Source organism: Pseudophryne corroboree, chromosome 5 (assembly GCF_028390025.1).
Source record: "Pseudophryne corroboree isolate aPseCor3 chromosome 5, aPseCor3.hap2, whole genome shotgun sequence".
In the NCBI taxonomy this organism is placed as follows: Eukaryota; Metazoa; Chordata; class Amphibia; order Anura; family Myobatrachidae; genus Pseudophryne; species Pseudophryne corroboree.
In genome coordinates this window covers 637,203,626-637,222,655 of record NC_086448.1, presented here as the reverse complement: position 1 = coordinate 637,222,655, position 19,030 = coordinate 637,203,626, and the positions used below count along the sequence as shown (strand labels likewise).

Here is a 19,030-nt window from a genome sequence, read left to right as displayed (position 1 = left end):
ACTACCACTGTGCTAGGCACCTGTTACTATTCCCTGTCGTAGTCCAAGTGGATGGTAAATGATGAGAAAGTTGAAAAAAATATGATAATACTAAAAAACTTGTGTCGACCATTGTCATGTCAAATGCTGGAGATTTTGATTGGCACTGCCCAGTGAGAACCAACAGACTGTATATATAAAACCTGGGATATGACTTTACCTTTAGTTTGTTTGTTCTAGATGTATATGCAGAATTAACCTCAATGTTGCAATGTTAATGAGAATATTCAAACTTGTAATTAAGGGGTACATTTACTAAGCAGTGATAAGAGCAGAGAAGTGAGCCAGTGGAGAAGTTGCCCCATCAACCAATCAGCACTGAAGTAACCTCTATAATTTGCATACTATAAAATGATACAGAGCTGCTGATTGGTTGATGGGGAAATATCTCCACTAGCTCACTTCTCCGCTCTTATCACTGCTTAGTAAATGTACCCCTAAATGCAGAAATAACAGGTTTATTTTAATACAATGAGACAATAAAATTTTAGCACATCTGGCGACATTTTGTACCTGTCTTACCTAATGCATGTCGCCCATATGGTGCCCGCTCATTAACTGTTTACATTTTTACTGTCGATCTATCATCCGGAACCCCAAAATATCAAACTGATTACAAGTGCCATTATATATATAAGAACTAAATAAATTAGAAAAGCATGCAATAAAATGCTTTAACAATGCATAAAACACTATACTGGTATTAATAGTAATAACTATGGTGGCCAATTCTGGGTTCGGGATTGCGGGATTTTGGCCAAAAATTTGTCCTGCATTCAATCCCGGGATTGGAGCTTCCAATCTCAGGAATTTCAGGATAATCCAGCCCCCCTTTTTTTATTTATGCCGGGCAGCCTTGAGCATCTTCAGGAAGCTCAGACGCTGCCCGGCTCCCCCTGCATGTGATGTCAGAGGTCACGCTGTGCAGCCTGCCCCCCAACATCCGGACCTCACCGCACGCACTGCCCCGCAGCAAGCACCCATCCGGCCATCCAGATGACGATGAGTTGTGTGGGCTGGGCTGGAGGACGACGACATTGAAAACAAAACAAACTCCAGTATCCCGAGATTGACTATTTTTCAGTCCTATGCCTGGGATTGGCCACCCTAGTAAGAACAATAAAACGGCAAAAAAACATTATTTCATTGTGTAGCATAACATATGGCCATTAGGTTTACTGAACATATTTATGGTAATATACCTTTTAGATATTATTTTCTTTTTAATGAAGTGAACATTCATGTAATATATTCCATTTTCAAAGGACAATAAGAATTGTTCAATCAGGAGCAGAGGCAGAAAACCGTAGACCATGCGAGGCCAAAAATCCAGTTATTGCTGAATTCCCTGTACTGTAAACAAGAAGTTTGTATACCGACCTTCTTGTAACTTTAATGCTCTACTTTGTAATAGTCTGGCTGTTGTGCCTACTATGATCAAATTAGATGAGGAAGTAGACAGAGCTGCCGTCTTGTACTTCTAGAGGGTTTTTTCCGCTTTTCACATTTCTTATATCTGTGTTGTCTGTAAAATAGGCTTTTGAACAAAGTCAGCTGCCTGCCTAGTAGTCTGTTTCCATGCATTCTTATGTCTGCTTTTTCTAATGGCAGCGTGCATTTAAATGTTTTGACTGACAAATATAAATAAATCTTGCATATTTATGACATATATCATTTTAAATTTGACAGCAGAATATTCCCAGTACTAGTTTGCAATTCTGTTTGGTCTGTAAACTAAGCCCTTTGTGTAGGGAAATGCCTCCTGGGTTATAGTCCTTGCACAAAATGTACAATATTGTGGTATTTGAAAGATCTGAATTGTATTTTGATTAAGTTCATGGATGGCTTAATGGATCATCACTGGGATTTGGAATGGACCTGCTAAGATTAAGCTGTTTGAATTATTATAGCAATGTTGCATGTTGGCAGAACCAGTACCTGAGCCATTTGATGGATGAAATAAAAAGACAATTATAATTCAGGTGCCTGGGAGCGTATTGTTGTATCTTAGACTTATTTTGCTCTTGACTTTACCATAAATGTACATGTAAAAAATGTATGTAGTAAAACAATCCATATGTCGGATATACCTCTGAAACATCTGAAATGGCCAAATAGGGGCATACTGTATATTTTTTGCTATATATATATTTTTTTATATCATGATTCAGCAATTCAGTTGTATATTAAACAGAGTAGACTATAAAAGGCTATAAACACCACAAAGCACAATAACATTTAATAATAAACATGATAAAATGTACAAATAATACATACACAGTCAGAACCCAAATGGTTTTGTTTATTTAGACATGAGACCCAAAAGAACATTAATTCCAAATAAAGAGTAACCGGTGGAGGGGTGTCATTTTGTACAGTACTACTGTAAACATAATGATTTGACAGCATGTTTACAATTGTACTATCGGCATGTCTTTACTACTTTACGTAGCATTTTACACTTGTCGACCTAACAGAAACTTTTCCAGGGTCCACTTATTGCTTGGTAATTAGCTCCACCCCCTTCTTGGTGCCTCTAAATGAATGGGTGCTGGGTGCGCGCTGTGGACCCATGTGCAACACAGACTCTGCAACCATTATAGATACAGTACAACACTGACTTTAGTACTTATTTTTGTGTTGGAGATATTGTAACATATTTGTATAATTTGTTTTATAGTGAGAAGTTTCTTAAGGGAATCACCAGTAAATGTCCTAACTCTAACAGAACCATAGATTACATGGTTGAGAAACTTGTCCATGTTAGGATTCAGGATTATTTAAAATTAGTGAAGATAGTGTGTGGTGACTAATTATGTGTGTTTCTCACTAAATCTGCCAAAGATTCCAGGGGGCCATCAACGGAGGACTTTTTGAGAACTTTGTAACTGTAACCTTTAACATTTAACATTTGCAGCACAAAAGTTGGGAGGTATGGGATAGCGAGCCAAGGCCCGTTTAGACAGAGGGAATTTCTTCCCTGGATTAGACCAGGGTTCCTGCCTGATGTCCACCAAGTGGTCAGAATGGGGTAATAGATTTTTATCCGCCTTCTGCCGTTTAAACATATCAGTTTTCTTAGCCACCGTAGTGGAATCCTCAATATTAATAATAATAGCAACCACAAGGGCAGGGACATCAATTTGCAATGGAGAATCCTCGTCAGAAACACCTGATTAAACATCTTTATAAAAAAAAAAAAAAGTAAAAGTTTTTCGAGAATAGTTTTGATATAATTAGAAATATTGGGGCCCAGATTTAACAAGCCTTGAAGAATTATAAATAGCACGGTAATAAAGTACCAACCAATAAACTTCTGTCATTTTTCAAATGCGGCCTGTAACATGGCAGTTAGGAGCTGATTGGCTGGTACTTTATCACCATGCTATTTATCACTCTCCAAGGCTTGATAAAAGTGGTCCATAGATTGTAACATTCACTGGGGCAGTCACTGATGTAAACTGTATCTACCCGCTACCAAGCGTAATACAGGTCAATAGTAAGTGTAGGGTGGGGAATTAGATGTTACCAACTAGGAGTGTTGCAGCAGCATGACCATCGATTTCAAGAGTAAGCTGCTCCAGGTGCCGGTGTACAGTAGGAGCTTGGCGTAGAAAACTGGTCCAGGTGCCATTGTTAAAGCCTGGTGGAATAAGCGGTTCCAGGTGCTAGTGTAGAAGCCTGGTAGTGGGAGGAGTCAGTAGCAACCTGAGTAATCCCTATACTCCAGCAGATGACTCCGGGTTCCTGAAAGAATAGAGTGACTCCAATCTATATTGCCTGGCGGAGTAAATTAATCTGGCCAAAGTTGCATATAGGTTGGGAACAATAAATTATTTTTAATGATTGATTGGTTTTACCTCTGAATTCATCTGATGTGACTACACGTGCAAAGGCATAGGCCATTGATCATGCTGTATCTATCCATGTCTTTTTATCTTTACTGCTGACCAGTCTGTATTATTTCCTCTTTGGTTTTTAACACAACCTTACAGCATAGAGAATATCTGATCAGTTGGATGCTTTATTAAATTGTGAAACTATTGTTCTTAATCCGTTGCTGACATAACATGCTAGCGGTTTACCAGCAAGAAGCAGACATATATACAGTAGGAGATTGCCAGTGTCTAGGGTCTTGTGCCCCCCCCCCCCCACCGTCACTCTGTTATTTTCTTTCTCATACCAGTATCAGTGTTTTTTTCCTTCCAAATTTACTCTGCAGCAGATTGTGTTGTAGTAAATCACCCGAAACCCAAATAGCACTAAAGCATTCTGATACAACATTAGCATTTGCTTAACAAGCACAAGATAAACATTAAACAAAGAACTGCATTTCTTTATTAGAGGCTGCAAGATACATAATCCATGAGCACAAGAAACATGGGACCCAGTGGATATGCAGATGTGTGTTATTTCATTGGCGCTGGGCGGCCTTGTTAGAAAAGGTTTTCATCTGAAGGCTTGGGGGTGGTTAGTTGACTGTCCCTGGTGGTCCTGTAACTAGATACAGAGACTTTTGCTAGGTAGACCAGGCTCCCTAGTGGATGTGCTGATTGGACAGCCTGAGGAAAACTCAGAAAGCATCAGGAACTAAACTAAGATCTCCTTGGGAGTGATAGGGGACAGCCTGATAAAGGCATTTGACTTTAAATTTCTTCTAACTCTCAGGAAGGACAAATTGCCAGCCTGATCCAACCTCCATTACTTTAAATCAGATTCTTTCCCTATGCCAATTTCATTAGAATATCCAGCATGGTGCAAAAAATAAATAAAAAAGGAAAGTAGTAAAAGGGGTGGGGGATGAGCTTAGACAGTCATTTTACAGGCAGGCAGGTACAAAAAAATCTGCATAATTAAGCAGTTAGGGCTGCTAATAGGGGAGTTTATATGCTCTGGGACCAGACAAGGGCAGCACATATGGATACAGCACTGGATATTAAATCTACGGCAGGAAGGCTCACTCTAGAGCCTTAGAGAATAAGAATAATTATAGGGAGAGGAATTGTGTTTACTGGTCTGTCTTAGACAAAATGATATTGAGACAACAACAACCCCGTTTATACTGCAAAATCTGCCGTCCCCGCTAAAGCCATTCCATGATAGTTTGCACTGGCAGAAATGTCACACACAAAGGCATGTTTTTGAATTGACCATTAGTGAAAGGAAGAGCCATAATGACAAGCTGTATTATACCAGGTGAGAAACACTGCTGTTTTGATTGTGTTTTCTTTCTCTTAATTCCAGTTTGAAAGAGAGCTACTTTTTTCCTTGTAACCCACATTATTGTTATATGTACTGTATTAGTGTATGAGGGACTGTTTCCCTTCTGCCCTTGGAGAGGGGTCTCACAGTATCATTGCAGATGCCACTTCTTGTTTAGATTACCTGATTTTCCAAATCATTTATGACCCTTTATTTACTGGTGCGATGTATAGTTTGTCCTTACATAATTATTTTACTCTCAGTGGTAGAAAAGTTTATGATTATAGTAAGAGGCTGTCCAGGGGAGAATATGGCAGACACATTACTGATTATGGGGTCTATTTACTAAGCCTTGGACAGAGATAAAGTGGAAAGAGATAAACTAACAACCAATCAGCTCCCGTCATTTTTCAAACACAGCCTGTAACATGGCAGTTAGGAGCTGATTGACTGGTCATTTGAGCCTGATTCATATTTGTAAATAAAGCAAATGATCAAGCAACTGGGCAAAACCACGTTGCACTGCAGGTGGGGCAGATGTAACGTGTAGTGAGCGTTAGATTTGGGTAGGGTATTTACCCTGCATAGTAATAGAAACATAGAATTTGACAGCAGATAAGAACCACTTGGCCCATCTAGTCTGCCCCTTTTTTTTTTATCCTTTAGGTAATGTCAACCCTTTTTGAACCTTAATTCTTTGTAAGGATATTCATATGCCTATCCCAAGCATGTTTAAATTGCTCTACAGTCTTAGCCTCTACCACCTCTGATGGGAGACTATTCCACTTATCCACTACCCTTTCTGTGAAGTAATTTTTCCTTAAATTTCCCCTGAACCTCCCCCCCTCCAGTCTCAGTGTATGTCCTCGAGTTCTAATACTTCTCTTCCTTTGAAGAATGTTTCCCTCCTGAACTTTGTTAAGACCCTTGATATATTTGAAAGTTTCTATCATGTCCCCCTTTCCCTTCTCTCCTCCAAACTATACATGTTAAGATCTTTTAGCCTTTCTGGGTACGTTTTGTGATGTAGGCCATGCACCATTTTAGTTGCCCTTCTTTGTACACTCTCTAATGTATTTATATCCTTCTGGAGATAGGGTCTCCAGAACTGGACACAGTATTCCAGATGAGGCCGTACCAATGACCTATACAGTGGCATAATTACTTCTTTTTTCCTGCTACTGATTCCTCTCCCTATGCAGTCAAGCATCTGACTTGCCTTTCTCATTGCTTTGTTGCATTGCTTTCCTGCCTTTAAGTCACTTGAAATAGTGACTCCTAAATCCCTTTCCTCCTCAGTAGTTTCCATTATAGTACCCTTGATACTATATTTAGCCTTTGGGTTTTTGAGACCCAAGTGCATGATTTTGCATTTTTTAGCATTAAACTGTAGTTGCCACGTTCTTGACCATTTCTCAAGCCTAGCTAGGTCATCATATAATATAACCAACCCAAATCTAAATCTCTCTGCACATGTAACATCTGCCCCACCTGCAGTGCAAAATGGTTTTGTCAAGTTGCTTGATAGTTTGCTTTACTTACTAACATGAATCAGGCCCTTTATCTCCATCCACTTAATCTCTCTCCAATGATTTGTACATAGACTCCTTAGATACAAAGATTATAATCCGTTTGTTGTTCCTAGTGATTTACTTTAGATTAAATTTTTACTCCGATTCAAATTTACATGGACCCATAGTCAATCCTATTAGGTGCAAATTCACATTTTGAAGTCCAGTTAGAAACTTGCATTGAACCAGGCAGAGTAAACTCACATTTTTCCGTTCGCACCTTACTGAGGGTGAGATATGGTAGGGGAAATCCTTATTTTAAGGTTAAAATGTTGGGACACCATGCAGATCTCCTTGCGCATCCCCCTAATGATTTATTAGATTGGAAATTTCTAATTAGCCTAATTATTCCAATCATTATATGTCATGTTTGGGGGTTTAAAAAAAATGGACCCCAGTTATCCCAAAATCAACTTTTTAGTTGCTTTATGCACCCCAAATTTAGTATTTATTTTCTGAAAAATAATTGCTTATTATATATTTTTTAAAGTCACTCATTTTCCTACTTTTTTTTTTAGTTTTTTCTTTTTTTCTTTTTCTTATGAAAGTAAATGAAAAAGTTTGCCTTTTTATAATTGTTTTTACTATTGAAAATAAATGCACAAATCGGCCATTTGACACCTTTTAAAACTTCTAGTGTTTTCCGTTGACCGCTAACATCCTTCTATATGATTCTGCTAATGAAATTGACCCTTTTCTGGGGTCCAGGAAGGTAACCCCAGTTTTTCATGCACTTCTATCACAAGTCGCAAACCCCGCTGCAAGTACCACCAATAGGCATTTTTTAATTGGATTGGAGAATTCTTGGGAGCGCGCACTCATTTCACTTCATGAAACAACTCGCACCTACAGATGTGTCCTCATACAGCTTTGCAGCAGTCACTCCAAACAGCCCCTCTTGGCACAACAGATCGCATGAGAATCTTTTAGCGTCTGGTGTCTTTTTGGCCAAAAATGCATCTTATTCGCAGCACAGTGAGACTGGGACGCACGAGGAGATTGTACTGATTAATTTTATATTTGACACTGGTATATCTGTGTGCGATTGAGTCTCTGAATCTGTATACAAAGTGCTACAAAGTAGCAGCCAAAGCTTTTTTCTAATAAAAGTTATCTTCTGCTAAGTACAGTATATAGACTCAGTCACACACAATATATAAGTGTCATACATCAATTAATCAGCACAGTCTCCGCGTGCATCCTCGCCACATTGCGTTCTGAATAAGATGCATTTTCATAAGAAAAGATGCAGAGTCAGAAGAGTTGCATGGAACCTTGCCAGACATCTTGTACTGCATGGCGTATTGAGGCTGGGTGTAGGAGAACACATCTGTAATTCATACCTCCCAAATGTCCTGATTTTCACAGTACAGTTGGTCACTGTCTCGCTGGCCAACCCATAGGCTGCAGTGTCCCGTGGTGGTGGTGGGGGCAATTGGGAGGCCTTCTGTCACTCACTGTTCTTAGCAGTGCAGCAGTGAATAGATGCAGTGCAAATGTGCACAGTGTCTATTCATGGGAGACAGAGGGACTGGGGCATGCCAGCAGCTCACCGATCACTGGGCATGCCCTCACAGTGAGAAAACGGGAGGCGTGTCTCGCAACAGCAGCGTTCTAGCAAAGCCACCCCCCTTCTAAAAGGCCACATCCATTTTGGGTGGTGCACACAGCTTTGCCGCACAGGAGTCCCGATTTTAAAAATTTTCAATGTTGGGAGGTATGGTAATTGGAGTGTGTGTGTGTGTGTGTGTGTGTGTGTGTGTGTGTGTGTGTGTGTGTGTGTGTGTGTGTGACTATGGGGGTAATTCCAAGTTGATCGCAGCTGGATTTTTGTTAGCAATTGGGCAAAACCATGTGCACTGCAGGGGAGGCAGATATAACATGTGCAGAGAGAGTTAGATTTGGGTGGGGTATGTTCAATCTGCAATCTAAATTGCAGTGTAAAAATAAGGCAGCCAGTATTTACCCTGCACAGAAATAAAATAACCCACCCAAATCTAACTCTTTCTGCACGTTATATCTGCCTCCCCTGCAGTGCACATGGTTTTGCCCAATTGCTATCAAAAATCCTGCTGCGATCAACTTGGAATTACCCCCTATATACAGTATGTATCTAGTCACAGGACCACCAGGGACAGTCAGCTAACCGGTTGATAAACAGTTTGGGGATGTTATGAGTAGGACACAAAATGGCTGCATTTCTGGGTAGCCGCAGAAGCCAGATTTACTAGCTTATACTACTGAGAGATTCCACACAGCTAATGTGAGGATCTGTTATCTGCAATTAGAAAGCCACACCACCAGTAACAATCAACATTAATATAGTATCTGCACCTGCACCATGACACATGTTAGGTGCAGGAGATCTTTCAGAATTTGGCTTCTTCTCACCATGTGTGTGACTCTGGAGCAGATGTATTAACCTGGAAAAGGCATAAAGAAGTGATAAACCAGTGATATGTGCAAGGTGATAAAGGCACCAGCCAATCAGATCCTAACTGTTTACATAATGGAGCTGATTGGCTGGTGCCTTTATCACCTTGCACATATCACTGGTTTATCACTTCCTTATGCCTTCTCCAGGTTAATACATCTGCCCCATTGTCACATGGAGATTTAGACACATGCCTATAACACGCCCACAAGTCAGAATAGATCCACTATTACGCATTGTCGCCCCTGTTCCTGCCCCAAAATGCCTATTTCATAGAAAGTCGGATCTGGCAAAGATCTGTCTGACTCAGAATAGGACAGACATAAGCAAAAATGTGTAAATTTGCATCTGCGCTGTATACTAAAACTCTCCATTTGTGCCATGTACAGAGATCCATCCAATTCCAAATCCCTCTTTATCTATAAATGCAAATATATTAAAATGTTTAAAAGTCTGTTTCTGAATGTTTTATAGTATGGAGCTTAAAGCTAAGGGCCTACGTCCCTGGTGATAGGGTATAGAAACACTCCTGTAGCTAACATTGCAGAATTCACATTTGTCCATTGGTTGAAGTCTCTGTATTATATATCATCATATGCCTGTATGTATTGCCTTTCTGTAAATAACTAAAATTAGTTTATATTCAGTTTTAGGAAGACCTTATGTTTTAGAATGTTTATATTTTCCCCCCTCAGTATGGAAAATTAGATAGTCCATTTAGCTGCAAAATAAGTTAATAATCATTATAGCATTTGAAACAAGTGGCAAGAGTTTCACTTGCTGCTCAGTTGATGAAAGACAGTGGTCGTTAGAGATGAGCGGGTTCGGTTTCTCTGAATCCGAACCCGCACGAACTTCATGTTTTTTTTCACGGGTCCGAGCGACTCGGATCTTCCCGCCTTGCTCGGTTAACCCGAGCGCGCCCGAACGTCATCATGACGCTGTCGGATTCTCGCGAGACTCGGATTCTATATAAGGAGCCGCGCGTCGCCGCCATTTTCACACGTGCATTGAGATTGATAGGGAGAGGACGTGGCTGGCGTCCTCTCCATTTAGATTAGAAGAGAGAGAGAGAGAGAGATTGACCTGATTTACTGGAGCTTAGGAGTACTGTAGAAGTGTAGAGAGTGCAGAGTTTACTAGTGACTGACCACAGTGACCACCAGACAGTGCAGTTTTATTTAATATATCCGTTCTCTGCCTGAAAAAAACGATACACACAGTGACTCAGTCACATACCATATCTGTGTGCACTGCTCAGCCCAGTGTGCTGCATCATCTATGTATATATATCTGACTGTGCTCAGCTCACACAGCTTATAATTGTGGGGGAGACTGGGGAGCACTGCAGTGCCAGTTATAGGTTATAGCAGGAGCCAGGAGTACATATTATATTAAAATTAAACAGTGCACACTTTTGCTGCAGGAGTGCCACTGCCAGTGTGACTGACCAGTGACCTGACCACACTGACCACCAGTATAGTTAGTAGTATACTATATTGTGTGATTGCCTGAAAAAGTTAAACACTCGTCGTGTGACTTCACTTGTGTGGTGTTTTTTTTTTATTCTATAAAAAACTCATTCTGCTGACAGACAGTGTCCAGCAGGTCCGTCATTATATAATATATATACCTGTCCGGCTGCAGTAGTGATATATATATATTTTTTATATCATTATTTATCATCCAGTCGCAGCAGACACAGTACGGTAGTTCACGGCTGTAGCTACCTCTGTGTCGGCACTCGGCAGTCCGTCCATAATTGTATACCACCTACCCGAGGTTTTTTTTTCTTTCTTCTTTATACATACATACTACTACATCTCTTTATCAACCAGTCTATATTAGCAGCAGACACAGTACGGTAGTTCACGGCTGTAGCTACCTCTGTGTCGGCACTCGGCAGTCCGTCCATAATTGTATACCACCTACCCGTGGTTTTTTTTTCTTTCTTCTTTATACATACATACTACTACATCTCTTTATCAACCAGTCTATATTAGCAGCAGACACAGTACAGTACGGTAGTTCACGGCTGTAGCTACCTCTGTGTCGGCACTCGGCAGTCCGTCCATAATTGTATACCACCTACCCGTGGTTTTTTTTTCTTTCTTCTTTATACATACATACTACTACATCTCTTTATCAACCAGTCTATATTAGCAGCAGACACAGTACGGTAGTTCACGGCTGTAGCTACCTCTGTGTCGGCACTCGGCAGTCCGTCCATAATTGTATACCACCTACCCGTGGTTTTTTTTTCTTTCTTCTTTATACATACATACTACTACATCTCTTTATCAACCAGTCTATATTAGCAGCAGACACAGTACAGTACGGTAGTTCACGGCTGTAGCTACCTCTGTGTCGGCACTCGGCAGTCCGTCCATCATTGTATACCACCTACCCGTGGTTTTTTTTTCTTTCTTCTTTATACATACATACTACTACATCTCTTTATCAACCAGTCTATATTAGCAGCAGACACAGTACAGTACGGTAGTTCACGGCTGTAGCTACCTCTGTGTCGGCACTCGGCAGTCCGTCCATAATTGTATACCACCTACCCGTGGTTTTTTTTTCTTTCTTCTTTATACATACATACTACTACATCTCTTTATCAACCAGTCTATATTAGCAGCAGACACAGTACAGTACGGTAGTTCACGGCTGTAGCTACCTCTGTGTCGGCACTCGGCAGTCCGTCCATAATTGTATACCACCTACCCGTGGTTTTTTTTTCTTTCTTCTTTATACATACATACTACTACATCTCTTTATCAACCAGTCTATATTAGCAGCAGACACAGTACAGTACGGTAGTCCACGGCTGTAGCTACCTCTGTGTCGGCACTCGGCAGTCCGTCCATAATTGTATACCACCTACCCGAGGTTTTTTTTTCTTTCTTCTTTATACATACATACTACTACATCTCTTTATCAACCAGTCTATATTAGCAGCAGACACAGTACAGTACGGTAGTCCACGGCTGTAGCTACCTCTGTGTCGGCACTCGGCAGTCCGTCCATAATTGTATACCACCTACCCGAGGTTTTTTTTTCTTTCTTCTTTATACATACATACTACTACATCTCTTTATCAACCAGTCTATATTAGCAGCAGACACAGTACAGTACGGTAGTCCACGGCTGTAGCTACCTCTGTGTCGGCACTCGGCAGTCCGTCCATAATTGTATACTAGTATCCATCCATCTCCATTGTTTACCTGAGGTGCCTTTTAGTTGTGCCTATTAAAATATGGAGAACAAAAATGTTGAGGTTCCAAAATTAGGGAAAGATCAAGATCCACTTCCACCTCGTGCTGAAGCTGCTGCCACTAGTCATGGCCGAGACGATGAAATGCCAGCAACGTCGTCTGCCAAGGCCGATGCCCAATGTCATAGTACAGAGCATGTCAAATCCAAAACACCAAATATCAGTAAAAAAAGGACTCCAAAACCTAAAATAAAATTGTCGGAGGAGAAGCGTAAACTTGCCAATATGCCATTTACCACACGGAGTGGCAAGGAACGGCTGAGGCCCTGGCCTATGTTCATGGCTAGTGGTTCAGCTTCACATGAGGATGGAGGCACTCAGCCTCTCGCTAGAAAAATGAAAAGACTCAAGCTGGCAAAAGCAGTAGCACCGCAAAGAACTGTGCGTTCTTCGAAATCCCAAATCCACAAGGAGAGTCCAATTGTGTCGGTTGCGATGCCTGACCTTCCCAACACTGGACGTGAAGAGCATGCGCCTTCCACCATTTGCACGCCCCCTGCAAGTGCTGGAAGGAGCACCCGCAGTCCAGTTCCTGATAGTCAGATTGAAGATGTCAGTGTTGAAGTACACCAGGATGAGGAGGATATGGGTGTTGCTGGCGCTGGGGAGGAAATTGACCAGGAGGATTCTGATGGTGAGGTGGTTTGTTTAAGTCAGGCACCCGGGGAGACACCTGTTGTCCGTGGGAGGAATATGGCCGTTGACATGCCTGGTGAAAATACCAAAAAAATCAGCTCTTCGGTGTGGAACTATTTCAACAGAAATGCGGACAACAGGTGTCAAGCCGTGTGTTCCCTTTGTCAAGCTGTAATAAGTAGGGGTAAGGACGTTAACCACCTCGGAACATCCTCCCTTATACGTCACCTGCAGCGCATTCATAATAAGTCAGTGACAAGTTCAAAAACTTTTGGTGACAGCGGAAGAAGTCCACTGACCAGTAAATCCCTTCCTCTTGTAACCAAGCTCACGCAAACCACCCCACCAACTCCCTCAGTGTCAATTTCCTCTTTCCCCAGGAATGCCAATAGTCCTGCAGGCCATGTCACTGGCAATTCTGACGAGTCCTCTCCTGCCTGGGATTCCTCCGATGCATCCTTGCGTGTAACGCCTACTGCTGCTGGCGCTGCTGTTGTTGCTGCTGGGAGTCGATGGTCATCCCAGAGGGGAAGTCGTAAGACCACTTTTACTACTTCCACCAAGCAATTGACTGTCCAACAGTCCTTTGCGAGGAAGATGAAATATCACAGCAGTCATCCTACTGCAAAGCGGATAACTGAGGCCTTGGCATCCTGGGTGGTGAGAACCGTGGTTCCGGTATCCATCATTACTGCAGAGCCAACTAGAGACTTGTTGGAGGTACTGTGTCCCCGGTACCAAATACCATCTAGGTTCCATTTCTCTAGGCAGGCGATACCGAAAATTTACACAGACCTCAGAAAAAGAGTCACCAGTGTCCTAAAAAATGCAGCTGTACCCAATTTCCACTTAACCACGGACATGTGGACAAGTGGAGCAGGGCAGGGTCAGGACTATATGACTGTGACAGCCCACTGGGTAGATGTATGGACTCCCGCCGCAAGAACAGCAGCGGCGGCACCAGTAGCAGCATCTCGCAAACGCCAACTCTTTCCTAGGCAGGCTACGCTTTGTATCACCGGTTTCCAGAATACGCACACAGCTGAAAACCTCTTACGGCAACTGAGGAAGATTATCGCGGAATGGCTTACCCCAATTGGACTCTCCTGTGGATTTGTGGCATCGGACAACGCCATTAATATTGTGTGTGCATTAAATATGGGCAAATTCCAGCACGTCCCATGTTTTGCACATACCTTGAATTTGGTGGTGCAGAATTATTTAAAAAACGACAGGGGCGTGCAAGAGATGCTGTCGGTGGCCAGAAGAATTGCGGGACACTTTCGGCGTACAGGCACCACGTACAGAAGACTGGAGCACCACCAAAAACTACTGAACCTGCCCTGCCATCATCTGAAGCAAGAAGTGGTAACGAGGTGGAATTCAACCCTCTATATGCTTCAGAGGTTGGAGGAGCAGCAAAAGGCCATTCAAGCCTATACAATTGAGCACGATATAGGAGGTGGAATGCACCTGTCTCAAGCGCAGTGGAGAATGATTTCAACGTTGTGCAAGGTTCTGCTGCCCTTTGAACTTGCCACACGTGAAGTCAGTTCAGACACTGCCAGCCTGAGTCAGGTCATTCCCCTCATCAGGCTTTTGCAGAAGAAGCTGGAGACATTGAAGGAGGAGCTAACACAAAGCGATTCCGCTAGGCATGTGGGACTTGTGGATGGAGCCCTTAATTCGCATAACAAGGATTCACGGGTGGTCAATCTGTTGAAATCAGAGCACTACATTTTGGCCACCGTGCTCGATCCTAGATTTAAAGCCTACCTTGGATCTCTCTTTCCGGCAGACACAAGTCTGCTGGGGTTGAAAGACCTGCTGGTGAGAAAATTGTCAAGTCAAGCGGAACGCGACCTGTCAACATCTCCTCCTTCACATTCTCCCGCAACTGGGGGAGCGAGGAAAAGGCTCAGAATTCCGAGCCCACCCGCTGGCGGTGATGCAGGGCAGTCTGGAGCGACTGCTGATGCTGACATCTGGTCCGGACTGAAGGACCTGACAACGATTACGGACATGTCGTCTACTGTCACTGCATATGATTCTCTCACCATTGAAAGAATGGTGGAGGATTATATGAGTGACCGCATCCAAGTAGGCACGTCACACAGTCCATACTTATACTGGCAGGAAAAAGAGGCAATTTGGAGGCCATTGCACAAACTGGCTTTATTCTACCTAAGTTGCCCTCCCACAAGTGTGTACTCCGAAAGAGTGTTTAGTGCCGCCGCTCACCTTGTCAGCAATCGGCGTACGAGGTTACATCCAGAAAATGTGGAGAAGATGATGTTCATTAAAATGAATTATAATCAATTCCTCCGCGGAGACATTGACCAGCAGCAATTGCCTCCACAAAGTACACAGGGAGCTGAGATGGTGGATTCCAGTGGGGACGAATTGATAATCTGTGAGGAGGGGGATGTACACGGTGATATATCGGAGGATGATGATGAGGTGGACATCTTGCCTCTGTAGAGCCAGTTTGTGCAAGGAGAGATTAATTGCTTCTTTTTTGGGGGGGGTCCAAACCAACCCGTCATATCAGTCACAGTCGTGTGGCAGACCCTGTCACTGAAATGATGGGTTGGTTAAAGTGTGCATGTCCTGTTTTGTTTATACAACATAAGGGTGGGTGGGAGGGCCCAAGGACAATTCCATCTTGCACCTCTTTTTTCTTTTATTTTTCTTTGCGTCATGTGCTGTTTGGGGAGGGTTTTTTGGAAGGGACATCCTGCGTGACACTGCAGTGCCACTCCTAAATGGGCCCGGTGTTTGTGTCGGCCACTAGGGTCGCTTATCTTACTCACACAGTCAGCTACCTCATTGCGCCTCTTTTTTTCTTTGCGTCATGTGCTGTTTGGGGAGTGTTTTTTGGAAGGGCCATCCTGCGTGACACTGCAGTGCCACTCCTAGATGGGCCCGGTGTTTGTGTCGGCCACTAGGGTCGCTAATCTTACTCACACAGCTACCTCATTGCGCCTCTTATTTTCTTTGCGTCATGTGCTGTTTGGGGAGGGTTTTTTGGAAGGGACATCCTGCGTGACACTGCAGTGACACTCCTAAATGGGCCCGGTGTTTGTGTCGGCCACTAGGGTCGCTAATCTTACTCACACAGTCAGCTACCTCATTGCGCCTCTTTTTTTCTTTGCGTCATGTGCTGTTTGGGGAGTGTTTTTTGGAAGGGCCATCCTGCGTGACACTGCAGTGCCACTCCTAGATGGCCCCGGTGTTTGTGTCGGCCACTAGGGTCGCTAATCTTACTCACACAGCTACCTCATTGCGCCTCTTATTTTCTTTGCGTCATGTGCTGTTTGGGGAGGGTTTTTTGGAAGGGACATCCTGCGTGACACTGCAGTGACACTCCTAAATGGGCCCGGTGTTTGTGTCGGCCACTAGGGTCGCTAATCTTACTCACACAGCTACCTCATTGCGCCTCTTTTTTTCTTTGCGTCATGTGCTGTTTGGGGAGGGTTTTTTGGAAGGGACATCCTGCGTGACACTGCAGTGCCACTCCTAGATGGGCCCGGGGTTTGTGTCGGCCACTAGGGTCGCTTATCTTACTCACACAGTCAGCTACCTCATTGCGCCTCTTTTTTTCTTTGCGTCATGTGCTGTTTGGGGAGTGTTTTTTGGAAGGGCCATCCTGCGTGACACTGCAGTGCCACTCCTAGATGGGCCCGGTGTTTGTGTCGGCCACTAGGGTCGCTAATCTTACTCACACAGCTACCTCATTGCGCCTCTTATTTTCTTTGCGTCATGTGCTGTTTGGGGAGGGTTTTTTGGAAGGGACATCCTGCGTGACACTGCAGTGACACTCCTAAATGGGCCCGGTGTTTGTGTCGGCCACTAGGGTCGCTAATCTTACTCACACAGCTACCTCATTGCGCCTCTTATTTTCTTTGCGTCATGTGCTGTTTGGGGAGGGTTTTTTGGAAGGGACATCCTGCGTGACACTGCAGTGACACTCCTAGATGGGCCCGGTGTTTGTGTCGGCCACTAGGGTCGCTAATCTTACTCACACAGCTACCTCATTGCGCCTCTTATTTTCTTTGCGTCATGTGCTGTTTGGGGAGGGTTTTTTGGAAGGGACATCCTGCGTGACACTGCAGTGACACTCCTAAATGGGCCCGGTGTTTGTGTCGGCCACTAGGGTCGCTTATCTTACTCACACAGTCAGCTACCTCATTGCGCCTCTTTTTTTCTTTGCGTCATGTGCTGTTTGGGGAGGGTTTTTTGGAAGGGCCATCCTGCGTGACACTGCAGTGCCACTCCTAGATGGGCCCGGTGTTTGTGTCGGCCACTAGGGTCGCTTATCTTACTCACACAGTCAGCTACCTCATTGCGCCTCTTTTTTTCTTTGCGTCATGTGCTGTTTGGGGAGGGTTTTTTGGAAGGGACATCCTGCGTGACACTGCAGTGCCACTCCTAGATGGGCCAGGTGTTTGTGTCGGCCACTAGGGTCGCTTAGCTTAGTCATCCAGCGACCTCGGTGCAAATTTTAGGACTAAAAATAATATTGTGAGGTATTCAGAATAGACTGAAAATGAGTGGAAATTATGTTTTTTGAGGTTAATAATAATATGGGATCAAAATGACCCCCAAATTCTATGATTTAAGCTGTTTTTTAGGGTTTTTTGAAAAAAAACACCCGAATCCAAAACACACCCGAATCCGACAAAAAAAATTCGGTGAGGTTTTGCCAAAACGCGGTCGAACCCAAAACACGGCCGCGGAACCGAACCCAAAACACAAAACCCGAAAAATTTCAGGCGCTCATCTCTAGTGGTCGTATAGTGTATTTGTGTCCTTTATACATCCAGGAATTTTGAGAACTTGTCTGGTTCCGATCTAGGGATCAGCACTTTTCTATATAAGCAGTTTTTGGACCAACAGCTGTACCTGGGTGTTTAAAGTGCTTGTTAAAAGCTGCCAGCTTCTCATGTCAGTTAGCACAAACATGTAGACAATGGTCTGGCTTTTAATCAGGGATATTTAGGCGACTTAATATACTATTTTGTTGTTTTGTTGCAGGAGCAGATTTCGCTAGCGTGGATAAGCTTCTTTTCAGTTACAGTCTCACTCACAAACAAGTAATTGTATCATGCCAGGAAAGAGAATAAGGAAAACAAAACCTGACCCTCACTGTATACTTAGGAAAAAAATAGCAAATGTTTTGTGTACAGTATGTATAGGCTGTGTGGAATTTGTGTAGACTATTCAGTTTTGCCTGTACTAAGATGATCATGCCCATTTTTTTACTTTTACATTTCTATGTATAATTGTTGTGTATGCACTGTGACTCTAGAGAGGGTCATAGGAAAATAGTGTTCAGTGTTACTTTGATGTTCTCATACTACCAGGCTATATCAAGTGCAGTAACATGATGGATTGATCAGTTTGCAAACTATCATCTACTGATATTTTACAGTGCTGCATTGCAGGGCTGGTCAAAGGGCAGTAAATTAGCGCAAAGCGTAGTGCTTAAATTCTTGAAGCCAAATCCACCTTTAATTAAAACAGTGTATAACAAGCAGAGTTGAACTAGCCCCTAGGTGTACAGGGGAAATCCCTGGTGGGTACCACCACCTCATCTAGGGGTCAGTAACTTGGTGCAGATGGATCATGGATGAACTTGCGTGCTTGATTTGTTTCTATTAAACTACCCCATTTTAACCCTACTGCCAATCAAAGTGGGTGGTCCTGACACACCCCTGGTCCATCCTTCATAAAGGGGCCCTGTTCTTTGCATGTCTTCTCTACTGGGTGGCCAAGCCACTCCCCTTCAGCCTTGGCCCCTTCCACTGCATTTCCTGGTGGGCTCTTTATGTCTCAGTCCAACACTGATAATAAGCTATTTTTTTCCCA

General features: G+C 43.1%; 1 protein-coding gene across 6 annotated transcripts in view; it reads left to right on the top strand.

Annotated features, from left to right (window-relative positions):
• The window catches only part of ZNF521 (zinc finger protein 521), a 452,135-nt gene that overhangs the window by 326,526 nt on the left and 106,579 nt on the right, over window positions 1-19,030 (top strand). The gene's annotated exons all lie outside the window — the stretch shown is intronic.